This window comes from Vicugna pacos, unplaced genomic scaffold (assembly GCF_048564905.1).
Source record: "Vicugna pacos unplaced genomic scaffold, VicPac4 scaffold_20, whole genome shotgun sequence".
NCBI lineage: Eukaryota > Metazoa > Chordata > Mammalia > Artiodactyla > Camelidae > Vicugna > Vicugna pacos.
The window spans coordinates 64,098,357-64,125,813 of record NW_027328741.1 but is presented as its reverse complement, the minus strand read 5'-3'; the positions used below and the strand labels follow the sequence as shown (position 1 = coordinate 64,125,813).

Sequence of the window (27,457 nt, the reverse complement as noted above, 5' to 3'; positions counted from 1 at the left end):
TGAGGCTCCGAGCTACTTTCAGACATGCCCAGTCCTGTTGAAGTCGACTGTATGGGAGATACGAAGAGAAGCTGGCCGAAAAGCTGGCTGCACGGATTGAGGAGAGATGCGAACACATTGATGAGAGATGTTCTGCTACAATGGAGATTACTGGCCTGGAGACAGCTGTAGAGGATACCAGGCTCGAAAGACATTCATGAGACCTACTGAACCACGCTGATACTGGCAGAAACATACGGAGTGCCAACGTGGACTTGAGGAAATTCCTCAATTCTCTGCTCCAAGAACGGGTCCAAGATCCCTGACATCTAAAAGAGAAGAGATGGCAGAGGTGATCAAAACGCTCATGTTCTTGGAAGAGGTCGTGAGAATCCACACGCCCCAAGGGGCATTTCCAAGCCATTCAGACCAAAGTGCACCAAGACCAGGTAAGCTTTTTCCCAGGTTTGGGCCTAGATAACAAGCACTTGCTCTTCCCTCCCCTCCACTCAGGCATCCATTTGGAAGGATCAGTACCTGAGCTGCAATGAAGCCAGTTCGAGAATGGCAAGCCCCTCCTCGAATCAGAGTTCCTCCAGCTTTACCCTCTGTGAACAACAGTGAACTCCTTAAAGGTCTAAAAGTCTCGACTGAAGTAGATAGCGTATGAATAATTACCTCACACAAAGAAACGATGGCCTTCCACTAGATTCAGCAAATGCTGGGTTTGTGTCTTCTCTGGGGTGAAGGGAGTGTGGTAAGGGAGGGGACTCTTTGACTGAACTTGTATATGTATTTGGCCTCAGTTTTTCAAGACAGTATAGGTAAATATTATAAGTCAGATAGTGAACGGAACTGTAAAAGTCGCCAATGACATTAAAGACACAGCTTATGTGGACATTCTTTCATTGAGTCAAGCCCCCGTGGGCACTATATCATGGGGGTGCAGACTCGGTTGCTTTAAATTGCTTTACCCAACATGATCGGATGATTAAGCGTTCTCATCACTGATAGAAGAACACCTGGTTCTCAATAGACTAGCATAGCTGCAGCAGGGTTCTCAAAGCTATAATGCCTCTAGGTGATTTTGGATTCAAACCTAAATGTATATATTTGGTTTGTTTCCTCTTGTATTTTCCTAGAGAGGGATGTTACCCCTTGAAATGCCAACATTGGCCAGTAGGTGTCATTGGGAGTAAATTGCACCACATGCACAAGTGAAAACAAGGTTGGGGGTTATATCATGTTTCCAATAGCTATTTCATGGTTCCTGTTGGTTTCGGAGGCTTCAACAGTAAAGAGTTGACATGACCCCTTTTACAGTTTGGACTGCTACTTTGCATTCTATCTGTCTATGTTTTCCTTAGAACTGACAAAATGTTACCGAAATTGACAAGTCTGGCTTCTAGGTCGATTTAGGATGTTTCAAAAACTAACTTCATTTTCGTATAACTCTCAAAACATGGAAATCAAATCTATTAAACTTTTTAAAGGCTGCAAATGAGAGATCAACACAATGTCAAAACTGGAGTCTTCGGAAAATCCCTCCCACCATGGCTGTATAGAAACACAGAGCTAAACAAAAATCACATATCTGGGAAGTGTATCTGGAAAGTGGTGATTCATCGATGCCCAGTTGGCAGAGAAGCATTACCAACTGCGCTCACTCGCTCCCATGTACACAGCAATGGAAACATCCACTCACCCAGCCCTTGGCACAGGACACTTGCCGAAGAGAGGTCTGTTACTCCCAAAGACAGGATAAGGCCTCAGAACCCCTGGAAGCAGGAGAAGGCAAAGCAGGGAATGGAAACCAATGCAAGGTCTGACCCCTGGTGATGGAGCAGCAAAGGTGAAACTCTGTTTAACTTGGACGCACACTCTCAAGCGGACAGGAGACATGGGATTGAAGGTGATGCGCTGAGTGTTAGAAGAGTGCAGAGCAGATGCTTGGCTGACAGAACTCAAAGAAACCAGCGCAAAATATCCCCACAGTTGATTCTGAGACCAAGATCCGAGCTGCCAAATTTGACGTAGCAGAGGCAGCGGTCAGGGAGGGATAGGGCTATGGATGATTGCACACGCTGAGTCTCAGGGATCTGGAGTGCGTTGTGGGATGTGGTGTGTCCTATCAAGAGAGCAAACCGACCTGTGACCCCAGTGAGAAGACCACCACACCGGCACGCGCGGTTGAGATTATCGATATGTCCCATGGCCACACCCAGTGCATCTGCAGGACCAGGGACCAATTGGGCATTTTGCCAATAGAGCACGTGTGGGGCTGAATCAGAGATATCGTGCATCTGGTCTGAGTGATCTAGGTGGCCTTGGGTTTGAAATCAGAATGAAAAGCCTTAGGATCTGCTACATTCATAACCTGGGCTGGGATTATGGTTTGGTTTGAGGCACAGGATACGCAACAGCTCTGTAGTTGCCTTCGTGCAGCCGTGCCACAAGGATGAGAGGACAAGTAGGAGTGGTTCAAGTCCACAGCGTGAGAAGATGAAGCATTTCCTTCAGCATTATCTCCCAAAAGCAGATGCTCCATTTTGGATGGCACCGGCACGGTACGGCACCGCGGACACCAAGGTCGGTCTGCGGGATCATTCCACTGGCCCTGACGTGTGACATCCATTGATATGCTTCCACTGGTGTTTCTGTAGGCAGAGAAGCTCTGGGAAGAACTGGTTTCATTGGGACATTCCCGTGGCACTACAAAGCACAAGCGCACTCTCAGTTTGCAGTTTTGGAAACACTCCAAAGTGCCATGGAGCAGAATGCAGAGCTGAGAACCTTTAGAAGCTTCATTTCCACCAGAGGAAGTGTCCTGTGCACTTTTAGAATTGTGAGATAAGCGTAATCAAACTACGGTTATGCTAATCGAAGTAGTATGGGGTGTTCATCACAATAAAGGCAACACCAGCAATTGGAGATATACCAGACAACAAACACAGGAACAGGACATGGCATCAATGTCTAGGAGAAACTGTCCTCACAGAAATCCCATGGAATTGCATAGAGCCAAGATTCCAAATTTTTCACTTAAGAAAGCCCTAGAAGTCTACATTAGATACCTGATATTACCTGACCAGTAGAGGTGAAGAAGTGCAATGAAAGAAACAGGAAATACCATTTTCAGTTCCAAAGAGATTGAAGGCCCAAAACATAAGCTTTCAAAAACCTAGACTGCAAAACGCAATCCAGAGAAATAATTGAAAATGGAGGTGAGGGAAACACTGAAGAACAACAGTGTCTCAGAATCATAAAAGGCAGAATACCAGAAAAGGGGAAGAGAAAGCCTAAAGGCGAAACAAATAGTATCAGAAAACTCAGTGGATGAGATAATATCAGGGCTAAAATTCAGTCCTAAGCAGACCAAATAATGCAGAGGGACGCGTGAATGAATGTGAAGACAGGGGAACAGTAAACCCTCGGTCAGAAGCAGACATAGGAAAGCAAGTGCAAACCAATGAAAACATTGCTGTTGAATCCTGGGGTAAGACAAGGCATGAAAGACTAGCATTCGTAAGAGTCCCAGATGGAAAAGCAAGAGGTAAAGAAACAAAAAATGTCTGAAAAGTTATCTGTAGAAAAATCAGACTGAAACTTGCTGAAAGCCTAGAAAGAATCATCTATGCGAATTCAGGAAGTACACAGCGTCCAAAGGAGGTGGAATCCCAATAGACCTACCAGCAGCTGTATGATTCAAATCAACGAAGTTCATGAGCATCCCAGGGATTTAAAATGCCCCTGGAGGAAAGCAACATTGTCAGAAGAGAACCTCCAGAGGGGTTTCAGCTGATATATCGGCAGCAATATTGCAGGACAGGGAGGAGTGCCAGGACATAGACCAAACCCTGAAGGGCAAAATGTGGCCATCTATAGTAGCCTAGGCCACATGACCGCCATTTCTAATAACGGCAGAGCTAGAGAATTCCACAGACCGGCAAATCTTAAAAGAATTCAGCAGTTCGAAACTTATCCTACAAGAAAGGTTGAGAATTCTCCCCTGAATAGAAAAGCAGCAAGATGAAATGGAAAGAAGAAAACCATTATTGGAAATGCAAGAAGAGCATGAGTGGCCAAGAAGAAACCAGAAGAAGGCAAGGAGGACATCAATACCCTAAAGATGGGAGAGGGAAGCAGGAAATCATAGGTGATTGGAAGCACTATCTTAAGTGAATCAGCTTATATGACTCTCTGTTTGAAGCGAACGGAGAGATGCATGGCCTGACGTGTTTGCAAAACAAACGAGAAGCAGACCAACAAAAATCAAACAAACAAACATGCACCCAAAGGGTACGGTTGGCTGACATATACCAAGCGAACCATGATTACTCAAAAGGAAATACTCAAGGTGATGTCAAGGATCATTCAGTACGCATCGACCCAGTATCGCTGCTTGCATGTACTCAGCACACTTGTATTCGGAAATCAGAGGCGTGCATTTATATTCGTTAATGTTGATTAATAAGAGCATATCGTGACCTAACCCAAATGCCGATTTGGAGTCAAATGGATTCCTTGTCCGTGATATAGACTTGCAAGTCTTCCAACAGGATGAATGAATGCCATATAAAACCCTACTTCGAGAAGAAATGGCATAAGCCTTTAACAAAGACAAGTAGCTCTGCAAAAGTGTACTAAGAGCAAAAGAGACAGACAGTAAAGTGCACATTGGGGTTGGTTTCATTTCTAGGAATTTCAGCCCCCATGAAACCAATGGATCCATGTCCTGAGAGTGCGGGTGTTTCAGCAGAAATCAACCGACGGTTATGTATTCCGGGTGGACAGATATTACAGGAACATAAGTTTCCTTTAGAGGGTCTCTGTGTACTGTGAACTGTTAGAAAGTTTAAAGACGTGTGAAACCATCAACAGAAAATGGACACACTTGCCTCCGATGGTACTGTGCATACAGATCTGAAGAAAAGGAAAGAGGGAAGAACAAAGGCCCATGGGACGCTAGTGGGTAGAATCACATTTAGCTTAGGAACCTCTCGTCGGATGCAGCCCCTCCCCCAACACTGACAAGGTGCAGCAGCCATTGGGGATGGCAGTTACCCGTTGGATTCCAGGTGGAATGTTGGTGTGTACCGCGAGGCTTGTTGTGGCCGGTGGATCCTAGGTAACCGGGCAGAGTTCTGTGGGTGGATCAGTGTGATGGAGGGGCTGCCGCCCTCTGTGGAGCTTAGCTTAGGTCTTTGGTCCGGGAAGCTCTGTCAGTTCGAGATACTGCTGCTGCCCAAAGACCTGAGTTCACGGGTCAGTTTCCAGAACCTGAAAGGGCAGACCGTGGAAGATCTGCCTGCCACCAGCTTACTGGTGAGGCTCCGAGCTACTTTCAGACATGCCCAGTCCTGTTGAAGTCGACTGTATGGGAGATACGAAGAGAAGCTGGCCGAAAAGCTGGCTGCACGGATTGAGGAGAGATGCGAACACATTGATGAGAGATGTTCTGCTACAATGGAGATTACTGGCCTGGAGACAGCTGTAGAGGATACCAGGCTTGAAAGACATTCATGAGACCTACTGAACCACGCTGATACTGGCAGAAACATACGGAGTGCCAACGTGGACTTGAGGAAATTCCTCAATTCTCTGCTCCAAGAACGGGTCCAAGATCCCTGACATCTAAAAGAGAAGAGATGGCAGAGGTGATCAAAACGCTCATGTTCTTGGAAGAGGTCGTGAGAATCCACACGCCCCAAGGGGCATTTCCAAGCCATTCAGACCAAAGTGCACCAAGACCAGGTAAGCTTTTTCCCAGGTTTGGGCCTAGATAACAAGCACTTGCTCTTCCCTCCCCTCCACTCAGGCATCCATTTGGAAGGATCAGTACCTGAGCTGCAATGAAGCCAGTTCGAGAATGGCAAGCCCCTCCTCGAATCAGAGTTCCTCCAGCTTTACCCTCTGTGAACAACAGTGAATTCCTTAAAGGTCTAAAAGTCTCGACTGAAGTAGATAGCGTATGAATAATTACCTCACACAAAGAAACGATGGCCTTCCACTAGATTCAGCAAATGCTGGGTTTGTGTCTTCTCTGGGGTGAAGGGAGTGTGGTAAGTGAGGGGACTCTTTGACTGAACTTGTATATGTATTTGGCCTCAGTTTTTCAAGACAGTATAGGTAAATATTATAAGTCAGATAGTGAACGGAACTGTAAAAGTCGCCAATGACATTAAAGACACAGCTTATGTGGACATTCTTTCATTGAGTCAAGCCCCCGTGGGCACTATATCATGGGGGTGCAGACTCGGTTGCTTTAAATTGCTTTACCCAACATGATCGGATGATTAAGCGTTCTCATCACTGATAGAAGAACACCTGGTTCTCAATAGACTAGCATAGCTGCAGCAGGGTTCTCAAAGCTATAATGCCTCTAGGTGATTTTGGATTCAAACCTAAATGTATATATTTGGTTTGTTTCCTCTTGTATTTTCCTAGAGAGGGATGTTACCCCTTGAAATGCCAACATTGGCCAGTAGGTGTCATTGGGAGTAAATTGCACCACATGCACAAGTGAAAACAAGGTTGGGGGTTATATCATGTTTCCAATAGCTATTTCATGGTTCCTGTTGGTTTCGGAGGCTTCAACAGTAAAGAGTTGACATGACCCCTTTTACAGTTTGGACTGCTACTTTGCATTCTATCTGTCTATGTTTTCCTTAGAACTGACAAAATGTTACCGAAATTGACAAGTCTGGCTTCTAGGTCGATTTAGGATGTTTCAAAAACTAACTTCATTTTCGTATAACTCTCAAAACATGGAAATCAAATCTATTAAACTTTTTAAAGGCTGCAAATGAGAGATCAACACAATGTCAAAACTGGAGTCTTCGGAAAATCCCTCCCACCATGGCTGTATAGAAACACAGAGCTAAACAAAAATCACATATCTGGGAAGTGTATCTGGAAAGTGGTGATTCATCGATGCCCAGTTGGCAGAGAAGCATTACCAACTGCGCTCACTCGCTCCCATGTACACAGCAATGGAAACATCCACTCACCCAGCCCTTGGCACAGGACACTTGCCGAAGAGAGGTCTGTTACTCCCAAAGACAGGATAAGGCCTCAGAACCCCTGGAAGCAGGAGAAGGCAAAGCAGGGAATGGAAACCAATGCAAGGTCTGACCCCTGGTGATGGAGCAGCAAAGGTGAAACTCTGTTTAACTTGGACGCACACTCTCAAGCGGACAGGAGACATGGGATTGAAGGTGATGCGCTGAGTGTTAGAAGAGTGCAGAGCAGATGCTTGGCTGACAGAACTCAAAGAAACCAGCGCAAAATATCCCCACAGTTGATTCTGAGACCAAGATCCGAGCTGCCAAATTTGACGTAGCAGAGGCAGCGGTCAGGGAGGGATAGGGCTATGGATGATGGCACACGCTGAGTCTCAGGGATCTGGAGTGCGTTGTGGGATGTGGTGTGTCCTATCAAGAGAGCAAACCGACCTGTAACCCCAGTGAGAAGGCCACCACACCGGCACGCGCGGTTGAGATTATCGATATGTCCCATGGCCACACCCAGTGCATCTGCAGGACCAGGGACCAATTGGGCATTTTGCCAATAGAGCACGTGTGGGGCTGAATCAGAGATATCGTGCATCTGGTCTGAGTGATCTAGGTGGCCTTGGGTTTGAAATCAGAATGAAAAGCCTTAGGATCTGCTACATTCATAACATGGGCTGGGATTATGGTTTGGTTTGAGGCACAGGATACGCAACAGCTCTGTAGTTGCCTTCGTGCACCCGTGCCACAAGGATGAGAGGACAAGTAAGAGTGGTCCAAGTCCACAGCGTGAGAAGATGAAGCATTTCCTTCAGCATTATCTCCCAAAAGCAGATGATCCATTTTGGATGGCACCGGCACGGTACGGCACCGAGGACACCAAGGTCGGTCTGCGGGATCATTCCACTGGCCCTGACGTGTGACATCCATTGATATGCTTCCACTGGTGTTTCTGTAGGCAGAGAAGCTCTGGGAAGAACTGGTTTCATTGGGACATTCCCGTGGCACTACAAAGCACAAGCGCACTCTCAGTTTGCAGTTTTGGAAACACTCCAAAGTGACATGGAGCAGAATGCAGAGCTGAGAACCTTTAGAAGCTTCATTTCCACCAGAGGAAGTGTCCTGTGCACTTTTAGAATTGTGAGATAAGCGTAATCAAACTACGGTTATGCTAATCGAAATAGTATGGGGTGTTCATCACAATAAAGGCAACACCAGCAATTGGAGATATACCAGACAACAAACACAGGAACAGGACATGGCATCAATGTCTAGGAGAAACTGTCCTCACAGAAATCCCATGGAATTGCATAGAGCCAAGATTCCAAATTTTTCACTTAAGAAAGCCCTAGAAGTCTACATTAGATACCTGATATTACCTGACCAGTAGAGGTGAAGAAGTGCAATGAAAGAAACAGGAAATACCATTTTCAGTTCCAAAGAGATTGAAGGCCCAAAACATAAGCTTTCAAAAACCTAGACTGCAAAACGCAATCCAGAGAAATAATTGAAAATGGAGGTGAGGGAAACACTGAAGAACAACAGTGTCTCAGAATCATAAAAGGCAGAATACCAGAAAAGGGGAAGAGAAAGCCTAAAGGCGAAACAAATAGTATCAGAAAACTCAGTGGATGAGATAATATCAGGGCTAAAATTCAGTCCTAAGCAGACCAAATAATGCAGAGGGACGCGTGAATGAATGTGAAGACAGGGGAACAGTAAACCCTCGGTCAGAAGCAGACATAGGAAAGCAAGTGCAAACCAATGAAAACATTGCTGTTGAATCCTGGGGTAAGACAAGGCATGAAAGACTAGCATTCGTAAGAGTCCCAGATGGAAAAGCAAGAGGTAAAGAAACAAAAAATGTCTGAAAAGTTATCTGTAGAAAAATCAGACTGAAACTTGCTGAAAGCCTAGAAAGAATCATCTATGCGAATTCAGGAAGTACACAGCGTCCAAAGGAGGTGGAATCCCAATAGACCTACCAGCAGCTGTATGATTCAAATCAACGAAGTTCATGAGCATCCCAGGGATTTAAAATGCCCCTGGAGGAAAGCAACATTGTCAGAAGAGAACCTCCAGAGGGGTTTCAGCTGATATATCGGCAGCAATATTGCAGGACAGGGAGGAGTGCCAGGACATAGACCAAACCCTGAAGGGCAAAATGTGGCCATCTATAGTAGCCTAGGCCACATGACCGCCATTTCTAATAACGGCAGGGCTAGAGAATTCCACAGACCGGCAAATCTTAAAAGAATTCAGCAGTTCGAAACTTATCCTACAAGAAAGGTTGAGAATTCTCCCCTGAATAGAAAAGCAGCAAGATGAAATGGAAAGAAGAAAACCATTATTGGAAATGCAAGAAGAGCATGAGTGGCAAAGAAGAAACCAGAAGAAGGCAAGGAGGACATCAATACCCTAAAGATGGGAGAGGGAAGCAGGAAATCATAGGTGATTGGAAGCACTATCTTAAGTGAATCAGCTTATATGACTCTCTGTTTGAAGCGAACGGAGAGATGCATGGCCTGACGTGTTTGCAAAACAAACGAGAAGCAGACCAACAAAAATCAAACAAACAAACATGCACCCAAAGGGTACGGTTGGCTGACATATACCAAGCGAACCATGATTACTCAAAAGGAAATACTCAAGGTGATGTCAAGGATCATTCAGTACGCATCGACCCAGTATCGCTGCTTGCATGTACTCAGCACACTTGTATTCGGAAATCAGAGGCGTGCATTTATATTCGTTAATGTTGATTAATAAGAGCATATCGTGACCTAACCCAAATGCCGATTTGGAGTCAAATGGATTCCTTGTCCGTGATATAGACTTGCAAGTCTTCCAACAGGATGAATGAATGCCATATAAAACCCTACTTCGAGAAGAAATGGCATAAGCCTTTAACAAAGACAAGTAGCTCTGCAAAAGTGTACTAAGAGCAAAAGAGACAGACAGTAAAGTGCACATTGGGGTTGGTTTCATTTCTAGGAATTTCAGCCCCCATGAAACCAATGGATCCATGTCCTGAGAGTGCGGGTGTTTCAGCAGAAATCAACCGACGGTTATGTATTCTGGGTGGACAGATATTACAGGAACATAAGTTTCCTTTAGAGGGTCTCTGTGTACTGTGAACTGTTAGAAAGTTTAAAGACGTGTGAAACCATCAACAGAAAATGGACACACTTGCCTCCGATGGTACTGTGCATACAGATCTGAAGAAAAGGAAAGAGGGAAGAACAAAGGCCCATGGGACGCTAGTGGGTAGAATCACATTTAGCTTAGGAACCTCTCGTCGGATGCAGCCCCTCCCCCAACACTGACAAGGTGCAGCAGCCATTGGGGATGGCAGTTACCCGTTGGATTCCAGGTGGAATGTTGGTGTGTACCGCGAGGCTTGTTGTGGCCGGTGGATCCTAGGTAACCGGGCAGAGTTCTGTGGGTGGATCAGTGTGATGGAGGGGCTGCCGCCCTCTGTGGAGCTTAGCTTAGGTCTTTGGTCCGGGAAGCTCTGTCAGTTCGAGATACTGCTGCTGCCCAAAGACCTGAGTTCACGGGTCAGTTTCCAGAACCTGAAAGGGCAGACCGTGGAAGATCTGCCTGCCACCAGCTTACTGGTGAGGCTCCGAGCTACTTTCAGACATGCCCAGTCCTGTTGAAGTCGACTGTATGGGAGATACGAAGAGAAGCTGGCCGAAAAGCTGGCTGCACGGATTGAGGAGAGATGCGAACACATTGATGAGAGATGTTCTGCTACAATGGAGATTACTGGCCTGGAGACAGCTGTAGAGGATACCAGGCTCGAAAGACATTCATGAGACCTACTGAACCAAGCTGATACTGGCAGAAACATACGGAGTGCCAACGTGGACTTGAGGAAATTCCTCAATTCTCTGCTCCAAGAACGGGTCCAAGATCCCTGACATCTAAAAGAGAAGAGATGGCAGAGGTGATCAAAACGCTCATGTTCTTGGAAGAGGTCGTGAGAATCCACACGCCCCAAGGGGCATTTCCAAGCCATTCAGACCAAAGTGCACCAAGACCAGGTAAGCTTTTTCCCAGGTTTGGGCCTAGATAACAAGCACTTGCTCTTCCCTCCCCTCCACTCAGGCATCCATTTGGAAGGATCAGTACCTGAGCTGCAATGAAGCCAGTTCGAGAATGGCAAGCCCCTCCTCGAATCAGAGTTCCTCCAGCTTTACCCTCTGTGAACAACAGTGAATTCCTTAAAGGTCTAAAAGTCTCGACTGAAGTAGATAGCGTATGAATAATTACCTCACACAAAGAAACGATGGCCTTCCACTAGATTCAGCAAATGCTGGGTTTGTGTCTTCTCTGGGGTGAAGGGAGTGTGGTAAGTGAGGGGACTCTTTGACTGAACTTGTATATGTATTTGGCCTCAGTTTTTCAAGACAGTATAGGTAAATATTATAAGTCAGATAGTGAACGGAACTGTAAAAGTCGCCAATGACATTAAAGACACAGCTTATGTGGACATTCTTTCATTGAGTCAAGCCCCCGTGGGCACTATATCATGGGGGTGCAGACTCGGTTGCTTTAAATTGCTTTACCCAACATGATCGGATGATTAAGCGTTCTCATCACTGATAGAAGAACACCTGGTTCTCAATAGACTAGCATAGCTGCAGCAGGGTTCTCAAAGCTATAATGCCTCTAGGTGATTTTGGATTCAAACCTAAATGTATATATTTGGTTTGTTTCCTCTTGTATTTTCCTAGAGAGGGATGTTACCCCTTGAAATGCCAACATTGGCCAGTAGGTGTCATTGGGAGTAAATTGCACCACATGCACAAGTGAAAACAAGGTTGGGGGTTATATCATGTTTCCAATAGCTATTTCATGGTTCCTGTTGGTTTCGGAGGCTTCAACAGTAAAGAGTTGACATGACCCCTTTTACAGTTTGGACTGCTACTTTGCATTCTATCTGTCTATGTTTTCCTTAGAACTGACAAAATGTTACCGAAATTGACAAGTCTGGCTTCTAGGTCGATTTAGGATGTTTCAAAAACTAACTTCATTTTCGTATAACTCTCAAAACATGGAAATCAAATCTATTAAACTTTTTAAAGGCTGCAAATGAGAGATCAACACAATGTCAAAACTGGAGTCTTCGGAAAATCCCTCCCACCATGGCTGTATAGAAACACAGAGCTAAACAAAAATCACATATCTGGGAAGTGTATCTGGAAAGTGGTGATTCATCGATGCCCAGTTGGCAGAGAAGCATTACCAACTGCGCTCACTCGCTCCCATGTACACAGCAATGGAAACATCCACTCACCCAGCCCTTGGCACAGGACACTTGCCGAAGAGAGGTCTGTTACTCCCAAAGACAGGATAAGGCCTCAGAACCCCTGGAAGCAGGAGAAGGCAAAGCAGGGAATGGAAACCAATGCAAGGTCTGACCCCTGGTGATGGAGCAGCAAAGGTGAAACTCTGTTTAACTTGGACGCACACTCTCAAGCGGACAGGAGACATGGGATTGAAGGTGATGCGCTGAGTGTTAGAAGAGTGCAGAGCAGATGCTTGGCTGACAGAACTCAAAGAAACCAGCGCAAAATATCCCCACAGTTGATTCTGAGACCAAGATCCGAGCTGCCAAATTTGACGTAGCAGAGGCAGCGGTCAGGGAGGGATAGGGCTATGGATGATGGCACACGCTGAGTCTCAGGGATCTGGAGTGCGTTGTGGGATGTGGTGTGTCCTATCAAGAGAGCAAACCGACCTGTGACCCCAGTGAGAAGGCCACCACACCGGCACGCGCGGTTGAGATTATCGATATGTCCCATGGCCACACCCAGTGCATCTGCAGGACCAGGGACCAATTGGGCATTTTGCCAATAGAGCACGTGTGGGGCTGAATCAGAGACATCGTGCATTTGGTCTGAGGGATCCAGGGGGCCTTGGGTTTGAAATCAGAATGAAAAGCCTTAGGATCTGCTACATTCATAACCTGGGCTGGGATTATGGTTTGGTTTGAGGCACAGGATGCGCAACAGCTCTTTAGTTGCCTTCGTGCACCCGTGCCACAAGGATGAGAGGACAAGTAAGAGTGGTCCAAGTCCACAGCGTGAGAAGATGAAGCATTTCCTTCAGCATTATCTCCCAAAAGCAGATGCTCCATTTTGGATGGCACCGGCACGGTACGGCACCGAGGACACCAAGGTCGGTCTGCGGGATCATTCCACTGGCCCTGACGTGTGACATCCATTGATATGCTTCCACTGGTGTTTCTGTAGGCAGAGAAGCTCTGGGAAGAACTGGTTTCATTGGGACATTCCCGTGGCACTACAAAGCACAAGCGCACTCTCAGTTTGCAGTTTTGGAAACACTCCAAAGTGACATGGAGCAGAATGCAGAGCTGAGAACCTTTAGAAGCTTCATTTCCACCAGAGGAAGTGTCCTGTGCACTTTTAGAATTGTGAGATAAGCGTAATCAAACTACGGTTATGCTAATCGAAATAGTATGGGGTGTTCATCACAATAAAGGCAACACCAGCAATTGGAGATATACCAGACAACAAACACAGGAACAGGACATGGCATCAATGTCTAGGAGAAACTGTCCTCACAGAAATCCCATGGAATTGCATAGAGCCAAGATTCCAAATTTTTCACTTAACAAAGCCCTAGAAGTCTACATTAGATACCTGATATTACCTGACCAGTAGAGGTGAAGAAGTGCAATGAAAGAAACAGGAAATACCATTTTCAGTTCCAAAGAGATTGAAGGCCCAAAACATAAGCTTTCAAAAACCTAGACTGCAAAACGCAATCCAGAGAAATAATTGAAAATGGAGGTGAGGGAAACACTGAAGAACAACAGTGTCTCAGAATCATAAAAGGCAGAATACCAGAAAAGGGGAAGAGAAAGCCTAAAGGCGAAACAAATAGTATCAGAAAACTCAGTGGATGAGATAATATCAGGGCTAAAATTCAGTCCTAAGCAGACCAAATAATGCAGAGGGACGCGTGAATGAATGTGAAGACAGGGGAACAGTAAACCCTCGGTCAGAAGCAGACATAGGAAAGCAAGTGCAAACCAATGAAAACATTGCTGTTGAATCCTGGGGTAAGACAAGGCATGAAAGACTAGCATTCGTAAGAGTCCCAGATGGAAAAGCAAGAGGTAAAGAAACAAAAAATGTCTGAAAAGTTATCTGTAGAAAAATCAGACTGAAACTTGCTGAAAGCCTAGAAAGAATCATCTATGCGAATTCAGGAAGTACACAGCGTCCAAAGGAGGTGGAATCCCAATAGACCTACCAGCAGCTGTATGATTCAAATCAACGAAGTTCATGAGCATCCCAGGGATTTAAAATGCCCCTGGAGGAAAGCAACATTGTCAGAAGAGAACCTCCAGAGGGGTTTCAGCTGATATATCGGCAGCAATATTGCAGGACAGGGAGGAGTGCCAGGACATAGACCAAACCCTGAAGGGCAAAATGTGGCCATCTATAGTAGCCTAGGCCACATGACCGCCATTTCTAATAACGGCAGAGCTAGAGAATTCCACAGACCGGCAAAACTTAAAAGAATTCAGCAGTTCGAAACTTATCCTACAAGAAAGGTTGAGAATTCTCCCCTGAATAGAAAAGCAGCAAGATGAAATGGAAAGAAGAAAACCATTATTGGAAATGCAAGAAGAGCATGAGTGGCAAAGAAGAAACCAGAAGAAGGCAAGGAGGACATCAATACCCTAAAGATGGGAGAGGGAAGCAGGAAATCATAGGTGATTGGAAGCACTATCTTAAGTGAATCAGCTTATATGACTCTCTGTTTGAAGCGAACGGAGAGATGCATGGCCTGACGTGTTTGCAAAACAAACGAGAAGCAGACCAACAAAAATCAAACAAACAAACATGCACCCAAAGGGTACGGTTGGCTGACATATACCAAGCGAACCATGATTACTCAAAAGGAAATACTCAAGGTGATGTCAAGGATCATTCAGTACGCATCGACCCAGTATCGCTGCTTGCATGTACTCAGCACACTTGTATTCGGAAATCAGAGGCGTGCATTTATATTCGTTAATGTTGATTAATAAGAGCATATCGTGACCTAACCCAAATGCCGATTTGGAGTCAAATGGATTCCTTGTCCGTGATATAGACTTGCAAGTCTTCCAACAGGATGAATGAATGCCATATAAAACCCTACTTCGAGAAGAAATGGCATAAGCCTTTAACAAAGACAAGTAGCTCTGCAAAAGTGTACTAAGAGCAAAAGAGACAGACAGTAAAGTGCACATTGGGGTTGGTTTCATTTCTAGGAATTTCAGCCCCCATGAAACCAATGGATCCATGTCCTGAGAGTGCGGGTGTTTCAGCAGAAATCAACCGACGGAAATGTATTCCGGGTGTACGGATATTACTGGAACATAAGTTTCCTTTAGAGGGTCTCTGGGTACTGTGAACTGTTAGAAAGTTTAAAGACGTGTGAAACCATCAACTGAAAATGGACACACTTGCCTCCGTTGGTACTGTGCATACAGATCTGAAGAAAAGGAAAGAGGGAAGTACAAAGGCCCATTGGACGCTAGTGGGTAGAATCACATTTAGCTTAGGAACCTCTCGTCGGATGCAGCCCCTCCCCCAACACTGACAAGATGCAGCAGCCTTTGGGGATGGCAGTTACCGGTTGGATTCCAGGTGGAATGTTGGTTTGTACCGCGAGGCTTGTTGTGGCCGGTGGATCCTAGGTAACCGGGCAGAGTTCTGTGGTTGGATCCGTGTGATGGAGGGGCTGCCACTCTCTGTGGAGCTCAGCTTAGGTCTTTGGTCCGGGAAGCTCTGTCAGTTCGAGATACTGCTGCTGCCCAAAGACCTGAGTTCACGGGTCAGTTTCCAGAACCTGAAAGGGCAGACCGTGGAAGATCTGCCTGCCACCAGCTTACTGGTGAGGCTCCGAGCTACTTTCAGACATGCCCAGTCCTGTTGAAGTCGACTGTATGGGAGATACGAAGAGAAGCTGGCCGAAAAGCTGGCTGCACGGATTGAGGAGAGATGCGAACACATTGATGAGAGATGTTCTGCTACAATGGAGATTACTGGCCTGGAGACAGCTGTAGAGGATACCAGGCTTGAAAGACATTCATGAGACCTACTGAACCACGCTGATACTGGCAGAAACATACGGAGTGCCAACGTGGACTTGAGGAAATTCCTCAATTCTCTGCTCCAAGAACGGGTCCAAGATCCCTGACATCTAAAAGAGAAGAGATGGCAGAGGTGATCAAAACGCTCATGTTCTTGGAAGAGGTCGTGAGAATCCACACGCCCCAAGGGGCATTTCCAAGCCATTCAGACCAAAGTGCACCAAGACCAGGTAAGCTTTTTCCCAGGTTTGGGCCTAGATAACAAGCACTTGCTCTTCCCTCCCCTCCACTCAGGCATCCATTTGGAAGGATCAGTACCTGAGCTGCAATGAAGCCAGTTCGAGAATGGCAAGCCCCTCCTCGAATCAGAGTTCCTCCAGCTTTACCCTCTGTGAACAACAGTGAATTCCTTAAAGGTCTAAAAGTCTCGACTGAAGTAGATAGCGTATGAATAATTACCTCACACAAAGAAACGATGGCCTTCCACTAGATTCAGCAAATGCTGGGTTTGTGTCTTCTCTGGGGTGAAGGGAGTGTGGTAAGTGAGGGGACTCTTTGACTGAACTTGTATATGTATTTGGCCTCAGTTTTTCAAGACAGTATAGGTAAATATTATAAGTCAGATAGTGAACGGAACTGTAAAAGTCGCCAATGACATTAAAGACACAGCTTATGTGGACATTCTTTCATTGAGTCAAGCCCCCGTGGGCACTATATCATGGGGGTGCAGACTCGGTTGCTTTAAATTGCTTTACCCAACATGATCGGATGATTAAGCGTTCTCATCACTGATAGAAGAACACCTGGTTCTCAATAGACTAGCATAGCTGCAGCAGGGTTCTCAAAGCTATAATGCCTCTAGGTGATTTTGGATTCAAACCTAAATGTATATATTTGGTTTGTTTCCTCTTGTATTTTCCTAGAGAGGGATGTTACCCCTTGAAATGCCAACATTGGCCAGTAGGTGTCATTGGGAGTAAATTGCACCACATGCACAAGTGAAAACAAGGTTGGGGGTTATATCATGTTTCCAATAGCTATTTCATGGTTCCTGTTGGTTTCGGAGGCTTCAACAGTAAAGAGTTGACATGACCCCTTTTACAGTTTGGACTGCTACTTTGCATTCTATCTGTCTATGTTTTCCTTAGAACTGACAAAATGTTACCGAAATTGACAAGTCTGGCTTCTAGGTCGATTTAGGATGTTTCAAAAACTAACTTCATTTTCGTATAACTCTCAAAACATGGAAATCAAATCTATTAAACTTTTTAAAGGCTGCAAATGAGAGATCAACACAATGTCAAAACTGGAGTCTTCGGAAAATCCCTCCCACCATGGCTGTATAGAAACACAGAGCTAAACAAAAATCACATATCTGGGAAGTGTATCTGGAAAGTGGTGATTCATCGATGCCCAGTTGGCAGAGAAGCATTACCAACTGCGCTCACTCGCTCCCATGTACACAGCAATGGAAACATCCACTCACCCAGCCCTTGGCACAGGACACTTGCCGAAGAGAGGTCTGTTACTCCCAAAGACAGGATAAGGCCTCAGAACCCCTGGAAGCAGGAGAAGGCAAAGCAGGGAATGGAAACCAATGCAAGGTCTGACCCCTGGTGATGGAGCAGCAAAGGTGAAACTCTGTTTAACTTGGACGCACACTCTCAAGCGGACAGGAGACATGGGATTGAAGGTGATGCGCTGAGTGTTAGAAGAGTGCAGAGCAGATGCTTGGCTGACAGAACTCAAAGAAACCAGCGCAAAATATCCCCACAGTTGATTCTGAGACCAAGATCCGAGCTGCCAAATTTGACGTAGCAGAGGCAGCGGTCAGGGAGGGATAGGGCTATGGATGATGGCACACGCTGAGTCTCAGGGATCTGGAGTGCGTTGTGGGATGTGGTGTGTCCTATCAAGAGAGCAAACCGACCTGTAACCCCAGTGAGAAGGCCACCACACCGGCACGCGCGGTTGAGATTATCGATATGTCCCATGGCCACACCCAGTGCATCTGCAGGACCAGGGACCAATTGGGCATTTTGCCAATAGAGCACGTGTGGGGCTGAATCAGAGATATCGTGCATCTGGTCTGAGTGATCTAGGTGGCCTTGGGTTTGAAATCAGAATGAAAAGCCTTAGGATCTGCTACATTCATAACATGGGCTGGGATTATGGTTTGGTTTGAGGCACAGGATACGCAACAGCTCTGTAGTTGCCTTCGTGCACCCGTGCCACAAGGATGAGAGGACAAGTAAGAGTGGTCCAAGTCCACAGCGTGAGAAGATGAAGCATTTCCTTCAGCATTATCTCCCAAAAGCAGATGATCCATTTTGGATGGCACCGGCACGGTACGGCACCGAGGACACCAAGGTCGGTCTGCGGGATCATTCCACTGGCCCTGACGTGTGACATCCATTGATATGCTTCCACTGGTGTTTCTGTAGGCAGAGAAGCTCTGGGAAGAACTGGTTTCATTGGGACATTCCCGTGGCACTACAAAGCACAAGCGCACTCTCAGTTTGCAGTTTTGGAAACACTCCAAAGTGACATGGAGCAGAATGCAGAGCTGAGAACCTTTAGAAGCTTCATTTCCACCAGAGGAAGTGTCCTGTGCACTTTTAGAATTGTGAGATAAGCGTAATCAAACTACGGTTATGCTAATCGAAATAGTATGGGGTGTTCATCACAATAAAGGCAACACCAGCAATTGGAGATATACCAGACAACAAACACAGGAACAGGACATGGCATCAATGTCTAGGAGAAACTGTCCTCACAGAAATCCCATGGAATTGCATAGAGCCAAGATTCCAAATTTTTCACTTAACAAAGCCCTAGAAGTCTACATTAGATACCTGATATTACCTGACCAGTAGAGGTGAAGAAGTGCAATGAAAGAAACAGGAAATACCATTTTCAGTTCCAAAGAGATTGAAGGCCCAAAACATAAGCTTTCAAAAACCTAGACTGCAAAACGCAATCCAGAGAAATAATTGAAAATGGAGGTGAGGGAAACACTGAAGAACAACAGTGTCTCAGAATCATAAAAGGCAGAATACCAGAAAAGGGGAAGAGAAAGCCTAAAGGCGAAACAAATAGTATCAGAAAACTCAGTGGATGAGATAATATCAGGGCTAAAATTCAGTCCTAAGCAGACCAAATAATGCAGAGGGACGCGTGAATGAATGTGAAGACAGGGGAACAGTAAACCCTCGGTCAGAAGCAGACATAGGAAAGCAAGTGCAAACCAATGAAAACATTGCTGTTGAATCCTGGGGTAAGACAAGGCATGAAAGACTAGCATTCGTAAGAGTCCCAGATGGAAAAGCAAGAGGTAAAGAAACAAAAAATGTCTGAAAAGTTATCTGTAGAAAAATCAGACTGAAACTTGCTGAAAGCCTAGAAAGAATCATCTATGCGAATTCAGGAAGTACACAGCGTCCAAAGGAGGTGGAATCCCAATAGACCTACCAGCAGCTGTATGATTCAAATCAACGAAGTTCATGAGCATCCCAGGGATTTAAAATGCCCCTGGAGGAAAGCAACATTGTCAGAAGAGAACCTCCAGAGGGGTTTCAGCTGATATATCGGCAGCAATATTGCAGGACAGGGAGGAGTGCCAGGACATAGACCAAACCCTGAAGGGCAAAATGTGGCCATCTATAGTAGCCTAGGCCACATGACCGCCATTTCTAATAACGGCAGGGCTAGAGAATTCCACAGACCGGCAAATCTTAAAAGAATTCAGCAGTTCGAAACTTATCCTACAAGAAAGGTTGAGAATTCTCCCCTGAATAGAAAAGCAGCAAGATGAAATGGAAAGAAGAAAACCATTATTGGAAATGCAAGAAGAGCATGAGTGGCAAAGAAGAAACCAGAAGAAGGCAAGGAGGACATCAATACCCTAAAGATGGGAGAGGGAAGCAGGAAATCATAGGTGATTGGAAGCACTATCTTAAGTGAATCAGCTTATATGACTCTCTGTTTGAAGCGAACGGAGAGATGCATGGCCTGACGTGTTTGCAAAACAAACGAGAAGCAGACCAACAAAAATCAAACAAACAAACATGCACCCAAAGGGTACGGTTGGCTGACATATACCAAGCGAACCATGATTACTCAAAAGGAAATACTCAAGGTGATGTCAAGGATCATTCAGTACGCATCGACCCAGTATCGCTGCTTGCATGTACTCAGCACACTTGTATTCGGAAATCAGAGGCGTGCATTTATATTCGTTAATGTTGATTAATAAGAGCATATCGTGACCTAACCCAAATGCCGATTTGGAGTCAAATGGATTCCTTGTCCGTGATATAGACTTGCAAGTCTTCCAACAGGATGAATGAATGCCATATAAAACCCTACTTCGAGAAGAAATGGCATAAGCCTTTAACAAAGACAAGTAGCTCTGCAAAAGTGTACTAAGAGCAAAAGAGACAGACAGTAAAGTGCACATTGGGGTTGGTTTCATTTCTAGGAATTTCAGCCCCCATGAAACCAATGGATCCATGTCCTGAGAGTGCGGGTGTTTCAGCAGAAATCAACCGACGGAAATGTATTCTGGGTGGACAGATATTACAGGAACATAAGTTTCCTTTAGAGGGTCTCTGTGTACTGTGAACTGTTAGAAAGTTTAAAGACGTGTGAAACCATCAACAGAAAATGGACACACTTGCCTCCGATGGTACTGTGCATACAGATCTGAAGAAAAGGAAAGAGGGAAGAACAAAGGCCCATGGGACGCTAGTGGGTAGAATCACATTTAGCTTAGGAACCTCTCGTCGGATGCAGCCCCTCCCCCAACACTGACAAGGTGCAGCAGCCATTGGGGATGGCAGTTACCCGTTGGATTCCAGGTGGAATGTTGGTGTGTACCGCGAGGCTTGTTGTGGCCGGTGGATCCTAGGTAACCGGGCAGAGTTCTGTGGGTGGATCAGTGTGATGGAGGGGCTGCCGCCCTCTGTGGAGCTTAGCTTAGGTCTTTGGTCCGGGAAGCTCTGTCAGTTCGAGATACTGCTGCTGCCCAAAGACCTGAGTTCACGGGTCAGTTTCCAGAACCTGAAAGGGCAGACCGTGGAAGATCTGCCTGCCACCAGCTTACTGGTGAGGCTCCGAGCTACTTTCAGACATGCCCAGTCCTGTTGAAGTCGACTGTATGGGAGATACGAAGAGAAGCTGGCCGAAAAGCTGGCTGCACGGATTGAGGAGAGATGCGAACACATTGATGAGAGATGTTCTGCTACAATGGAGATTACTGGCCTGGAGACAGCTGTAGAGGATACCAGGCTCGAAAGACATTCATGAGACCTACTGAACCAAGCTGATACTGGCAGAAACATACGGAGTGCCAACGTGGACTTGAGGAAATTCCTCAATTCTCTGCTCCAAGAACGGGTCCAAGATCCCTGACATCTAAAAGAGAAGAGATGGCAGAGGTGATCAAAACGCTCATGTTCTTGGAAGAGGTCGTGAGAATCCACACGCCCCAAGGGGCATTTCCAAGCCATTCAGACCAAAGTGCACCAAGACCAGGTAAGCTTTTTCCCAGGTTTGGGCCTAGATAACAAGCACTTGCTCTTCCCTCCCCTCCACTCAGGCATCCATTTGGAAGGATCAGTACCTGAGCTGCAATGAAGCCAGTTCGAGAATGGCAAGCCCCTCCTCGAATCAGAGTTCCTCCAGCTTTACCCTCTGTGAACAACAGTGAATTCCTTAAAGGTCTAAAATTCTCGACTGAAGTAGATAGCGTATGAATAATTACCTCACACAAAGAAACGATGGCCTTCCACTAGATTCAGCAAATGCTGGGTTTGTGTCTTCTCTGGGGTGAAGGGAGTGTGGTAAGTGAGGGGACTCTTTGACTGAACTTGTATATGTATTTGGCCTCAGTTTTTCAAGACAGTATAGGTAAATATTATAAGTCAGATAGTGAACGGAACTGTAAAAGTCGCCAATGACATTAAAGACACAGCTTATGTGGACATTCTTTCATTGAGTCAAGCCCCCGTGGGCACTATATCATGGGGGTGCAGACTCGGTTGCTTTAAATTGCTTTACCCAACATGATCGGATGATTAAGCGTTCTCATCACTGATAGAAGAACACCTGGTTCTCAATAGACTAGCATAGCTGCAGCAGGGTTCTCAAAGCTATAATGCCTCTAGGTGATTTTGGATTCAAACCAAAATGTATATATTTGGTTTGTTTCCTCTTGTATTTTCCTAGAGAGGGATGTTACCCCTTGAAATGCCAACATTGGCCAGTAGGTGTCATTGGGAGTAAATTGCACCACATGCACAAGTGAAAACAAGGTTGGGGGTTATATCATGTTTCCAATAGCTATTTCATGGTTCCTGTTGGTTTCGGAGGCTTCAACAGTAAAGAGTTGACATGACCCCTTTTACAGTTTGGACTGCTACTTTGCATTCTATCTGTCTATGTTTTCCTTAGAACTGACAAAATGTTACCGAAATTGACAAGTCTGGCTTCTAGGTCGATTTAGGATGTTTCAAAAACTAACTTCATTTTCGTATAACTCTCAAAACATGGAAATCAAATCTATTAAACTTTTTAAAGGCTGCAAATGAGAGATCAACACAATGTCAAAACTGGAGTCTTCGGAAAATCCCTCCCACCATGGCTGTATAGAAACACAGAGCTAAACAAAAATCACATATCTGGGAAGTGTATCTGGAAAGTGGTGATTCATCGATGCCCAGTTGGCAGAGAAGCATTACCAACTGCGCTCACTCGCTCCCATGTACACAGCAATGGAAACATCCACTCACCCAGCCCTTGGCACAGGACACTTGCCGAAGAGAGGTCTGTTACTCCCAAAGACAGGATAAGGCCTCAGAACCCCTGGAAGCAGGAGAAGGCAAAGCAGGGAATGGAAACCAATGCAAGGTCTGACCCCTGGTGATGGAGCAGCAAAGGTGAAACTCTGTTTAACTTGGACGCACACTCTCAAGCGGACAGGAGACATGGGATTGAAGGTGATGCGCTGAGTGTTAGAAGAGTGCAGAGCAGATGCTTGGCTGACAGAACTCAAAGAAACCAGCGCAAAATATCCCCACAGTTGATTCTGAGACCAAGATCCGAGCTGCCAAATTTGACGTAGCAGAGGCAGCGGTCAGGGAGGGATAGGGCTATGGATGATGGCACACGCTGAGTCTCAGGGATCTGGAGTGCGTTGTGGGATGTGGTGTGTCCTATCAAGAGAGCAAACCGACCTGTGACCCCAGTGAGAAGGCCACCACACCGGCACGCGCGGTTGAGATTATCGATATGTCCCATGGCCACACCCAGTGCATCTGCAGGACCAGGGACCAATTGGGCATTTTGCCAATAGAGCACGTGTGGGGCTGAATCAGAGACATCGTGCATTTGGTCTGAGGGATCCAGGGGGCCTTGGGTTTGAAATCAGAATGAAAAGCCTTAGGATCTGCTACATTCATAACCTGGGCTGGGATTATGGTTTGGTTTGAGGCACAGGATGCGCAACAGCTCTTTAGTTGCCTTCGTGCACCCGTGCCACAAGGATGAGAGGACAAGTAAGAGTGGTCCAAGTCCACAGCGTGAGAAGATGAAGCATTTCCTTCAGCATTATCTCCCAAAAGCAGATGCTCCATTTTGGATGGCACCGGCACGGTACGGCACCGAGGACACCAAGGTCGGTCTGCGGGATCATTCCACTGGCCCTGACGTGTGACATCCATTGATATGCTTCCACTGGTGTTTCTGTAGGCAGAGAAGCTCTGGGAAGAACTGGTTTCATTGGGACATTCCCGTGGCACTACAAAGCACAAGCGCACTCTCAGTTTGCAGTTTTGGAAACACTCCAAAGTGACATGGAGCAGAATGCAGAGCTGAGAACCTTTAGAAGCTTCATTTCCACCAGAGGAAGTGTCCTGTGCACTTTTAGAATTGTGAGATAAGCGTAATCAAACTACGGTTATGCTAATCGAAATAGTATGGGGTGTTCATCACAATAAAGGCAACACCAGCAATTGGAGATATACCAGACAACAAACACAGGAACAGGACATGGCATCAATGTCTAGGAGAAACTGTCCTCACAGAAATCCCATGGAATTGCATAGAGCCAAGATTCCAAATTTTTCACTTAAGAAAGCCCTAGAAGTCTACATTAGATACCTGATATTACCTGACCAGTAGAGGTGAAGAAGTGCAATGAAAGAAACAGGAAATACCATTTTCAGTTCCAAAGAGATTGAAGGCCCAAAACATAAGCTTTCAAAAACCTAGACTGCAAAACGCAATCCAGAGAAATAATTGAAAATGGAGGTGAGGGAAACACTGAAGAACAACAGTGTCTCAGAATCATAAAAGGCAGAATACCAGAAAAGGGGAAGAGAAAGCCTAAAGGCGAAACAAATAGTATCAGAAAACTCAGTGGATGAGATAATATCAGGGCTAAAATTCAGTCCTAAGCAGACCAAATAATGCAGAGGGACGCGTGAATGAATGTGAAGACAGGGGAACAGTAAACCCTCGGTCAGAAGCAGACATAGGAAAGCAAGTGCAAACCAATGAAAACATTGCTGTTGAATCCTGGGGTAAGACAAGGCATGAAAGACTAGCATTCGTAAGAGTCCCAGATGGAAAAGCAAGAGGTAAAGAAACAAAAAATGTCTGAAAAGTTATCTGTAGAAAAATCAGACTGAAACTTGCTGAAAGCCTAGAAAGAATCATCTATGCGAATTCAGGAAGTACACAGCGTCCAAAGGAGGTGGAATCCCAATAGACCTACCAGCAGCTGTATGATTCAAATCAACGAAGTTCATGAGCATCCCAGGGATTTAAAATGCCCCTGGAGGAAAGCAACATTGTCAGAAGAGAACCTCCAGAGGGGTTTCAGCTGATATATCGGCAGCAATATTGCAGGACAGGGAGGAGTGCCAGGACATAGACCAAACCCTGAAGGGCAAAATGTGGCCATCTATAGTAGCCTAGGCCACATGACCGCCATTTCTAATAACGGCAGAGCTAGAGAATTCCACAGACCGGCAAAACTTAAAAGAATTCAGCAGTTCGAAACTTATCCTACAAGAAAGGTTGAGAATTCTCCCCTGAATAGAAAAGCAGCAAGATGAAATGGAAAGAAGAAAACCATTATTGGAAATGCAAGAAGAGCATGAGTGGCAAAGAAGAAACCAGAAGAAGGCAAGGAGGACATCAATACCCTAAAGATGGGAGAGGGAAGCAGGAAATCATAGGTGATTGGAAGCACTATCTTAAGTGAATCAGCTTATATGACTCTCTGTTTGAAGCGAACGGAGAGATGCATGGCCTGACGTGTTTGCAAAACAAACGAGAAGCAGACCAACAAAAATCAAACAAACAAACATGCACCCAAAGGGTACGGTTGGCTGACATATACCAAGCGAACCATGATTACTCAAAAGGAAATACTCAAGGTGATGTCAAGGATCATTCAGTACGCATCGACCCAGTATCGCTGCTTGCATGTACTCAGCACACTTGTATTCGGAAATCAGAGGCGTGCATTTATATTCGTTAATGTTGATTAATAAGAGCATATCGTGACCTAACCCAAATGCCGATTTGGAGTCAAATGGATTCCTTGTCCGTGATATAGACTTGCAAGTCTTCCAACAGGATGAATGAATGCCATATAAAACCCTACTTCGAGAAGAAATGGCATAAGCCTTTAACAAAGACAAGTAGCTCTGCAAAAGTGTACTAAGAGCAAAAGAGACAGACAGTAAAGTGCACATTGGGGTTGGTTTCATTTCTAGGAATTTCAGCCCCCATGAAACCAATGGATCCATGTCCTGAGAGTGCGGGTGTTTCAGCAGAAATCAACCGACGGAAATGTATTCCGGGTGTACGGATATTACTGGAACATAAGTTTCCTTTAGAGGGTCTCTGGGTACTGTGAACTGTTAGAAAGTTTAAAGACGTGTGAAACCATCAACTGAAAATGGACACACTTGCCTCCGTTGGTACTGTGCATACAGATCTGAAGAAAAGGAAAGAGGGAAGTACAAAGGCCCATTGGACGCTAGTGGGTAGAATCACATTTAGCTTAGGAACCTCTCGTCGGATGCAGCCCCTCCCCCAACACTGACAAGATGCAGCAGCCTTTGGGGATGGCAGTTACCGGTTGGATTCCAGGTGGAATGTTGGTTTGTACCGCGAGGCTTGTTGTGGCCGGTGGATCCTAGGTAACCGGGCAGAGTTCTGTGGTTGGATCCGTGTGATGGAGGGGCTGCCACTCTCTGTGGAGCTCAGCTTAGGTCTTTGGTCCGGGAAGCTCTGTCAGTTCGAGATACTGCTGCTGCCCAAAGACCTGAGTTCACGGGTCAGTTTCCAGACCTGAAAGGCCAGATGGTGGAAGATCTGCCTGTCATCACCTTACTGGTGAGTCTCCGAGGTACCTTCAGACTTGCCCAGTCCTGTTGAAGTCGACTGTATGGGAGACACGAAGAGAAGCTGTCCGAAAAGCTGGCTGCATGGATTGAGGAGAGATGCGAACACATTGATGAGAGAAGTTCTGCTACAATGGAGATTACTGGCCTGGAGACAGCTGTAGAGGATACCAGGCTCGAAAGACATTCATGAGACCTATTGAACCTCGCTGATACTGGCAGAAACATACGGAGTGCCAACGTGGACTTGAGGAAGTTCCTCAATTCTCTGCTCCAAGAACGGGTCCAAGAACCCTGACGTCTAAAAGGGAAGAGATGGCAGAGGTGATCAAAACGCTCATATTCTTGGAAGAGGCCTTGAGAATCCACACGTCCCAAGGGACATTTCCAAGCCATTCAGACCAAAGTGCACCAAGACCAGGTAAGCCTTTTACCATGTTAGGGCCCAGCTAACAAGCACTTGCTCTTCCGTCCACTCCACTCAGGCATCCATTTGGGAGGATCAGTACCTGAGCTGCAATGAAGCCAGTACGGGAAGGGCAAGCCCCTCCTCGAATTAGATTTCCTCCAGCTACACACTCTGCGAAAACAGTGAACTCCTTAAAGGTCAAAGAGTCTCGACTGAAATAGATAGGAATTGAATACTTAGCACACACAAAGAAACGAAGGCCTTCCGCTAGATTCAGCAAATGCTGGGTTTGTGTCTTCTCTGGGGTGAAGGGAGAGTGGTAAATGAGGGGAAATTTGACGAACTTGAATATGTACTAGGCCTCAGTTTTTCAAGACAGTATAGGTAAATATTATAAGTCAGATAGTGAACTGAACTGTAAAAGTCGCCAATGACATTAAAAACACAGCTTATGTGGACAGTCTTTCAATTGAGTTAAGCCCACGGGTGCACTATATCATGGGGCTGCAGACACGGT

The 27,457-nt window shown here is 45.7% G+C and overlaps 1 protein-coding gene and 1 long non-coding RNA gene across 2 annotated transcripts in view; both read right to left on the bottom strand.

Annotated features, from left to right (window-relative positions):
• Nucleotides 1–43: 43 nt before the first annotated feature.
• On the bottom strand, nucleotides 44–5,128 carry LOC140693881 (uncharacterized). Its single transcript, XR_012069587.1, has 3 exons — nucleotides 5,077–5,128; nucleotides 517–629; nucleotides 44–308 (listed from the first exon to the last, which is right to left on the bottom strand). It is a non-coding gene; the product is annotated as an uncharacterized lncRNA (long non-coding RNA).
• Nucleotides 5,129–15,964: 10,836 nt separating this feature from the next.
• Nucleotides 15,965–27,457, bottom strand: part of LOC140693687 (uncharacterized) — a 65,953-nt gene continuing 54,460 nt past the window's right edge. The window contains exon 18 of the mRNA XM_072957395.1: nucleotides 15,965–16,223. The gene's annotated coding sequence lies outside the window, so the exon portion shown is untranslated. The remainder of the gene's footprint in view (nucleotides 16,224–27,457) is intronic.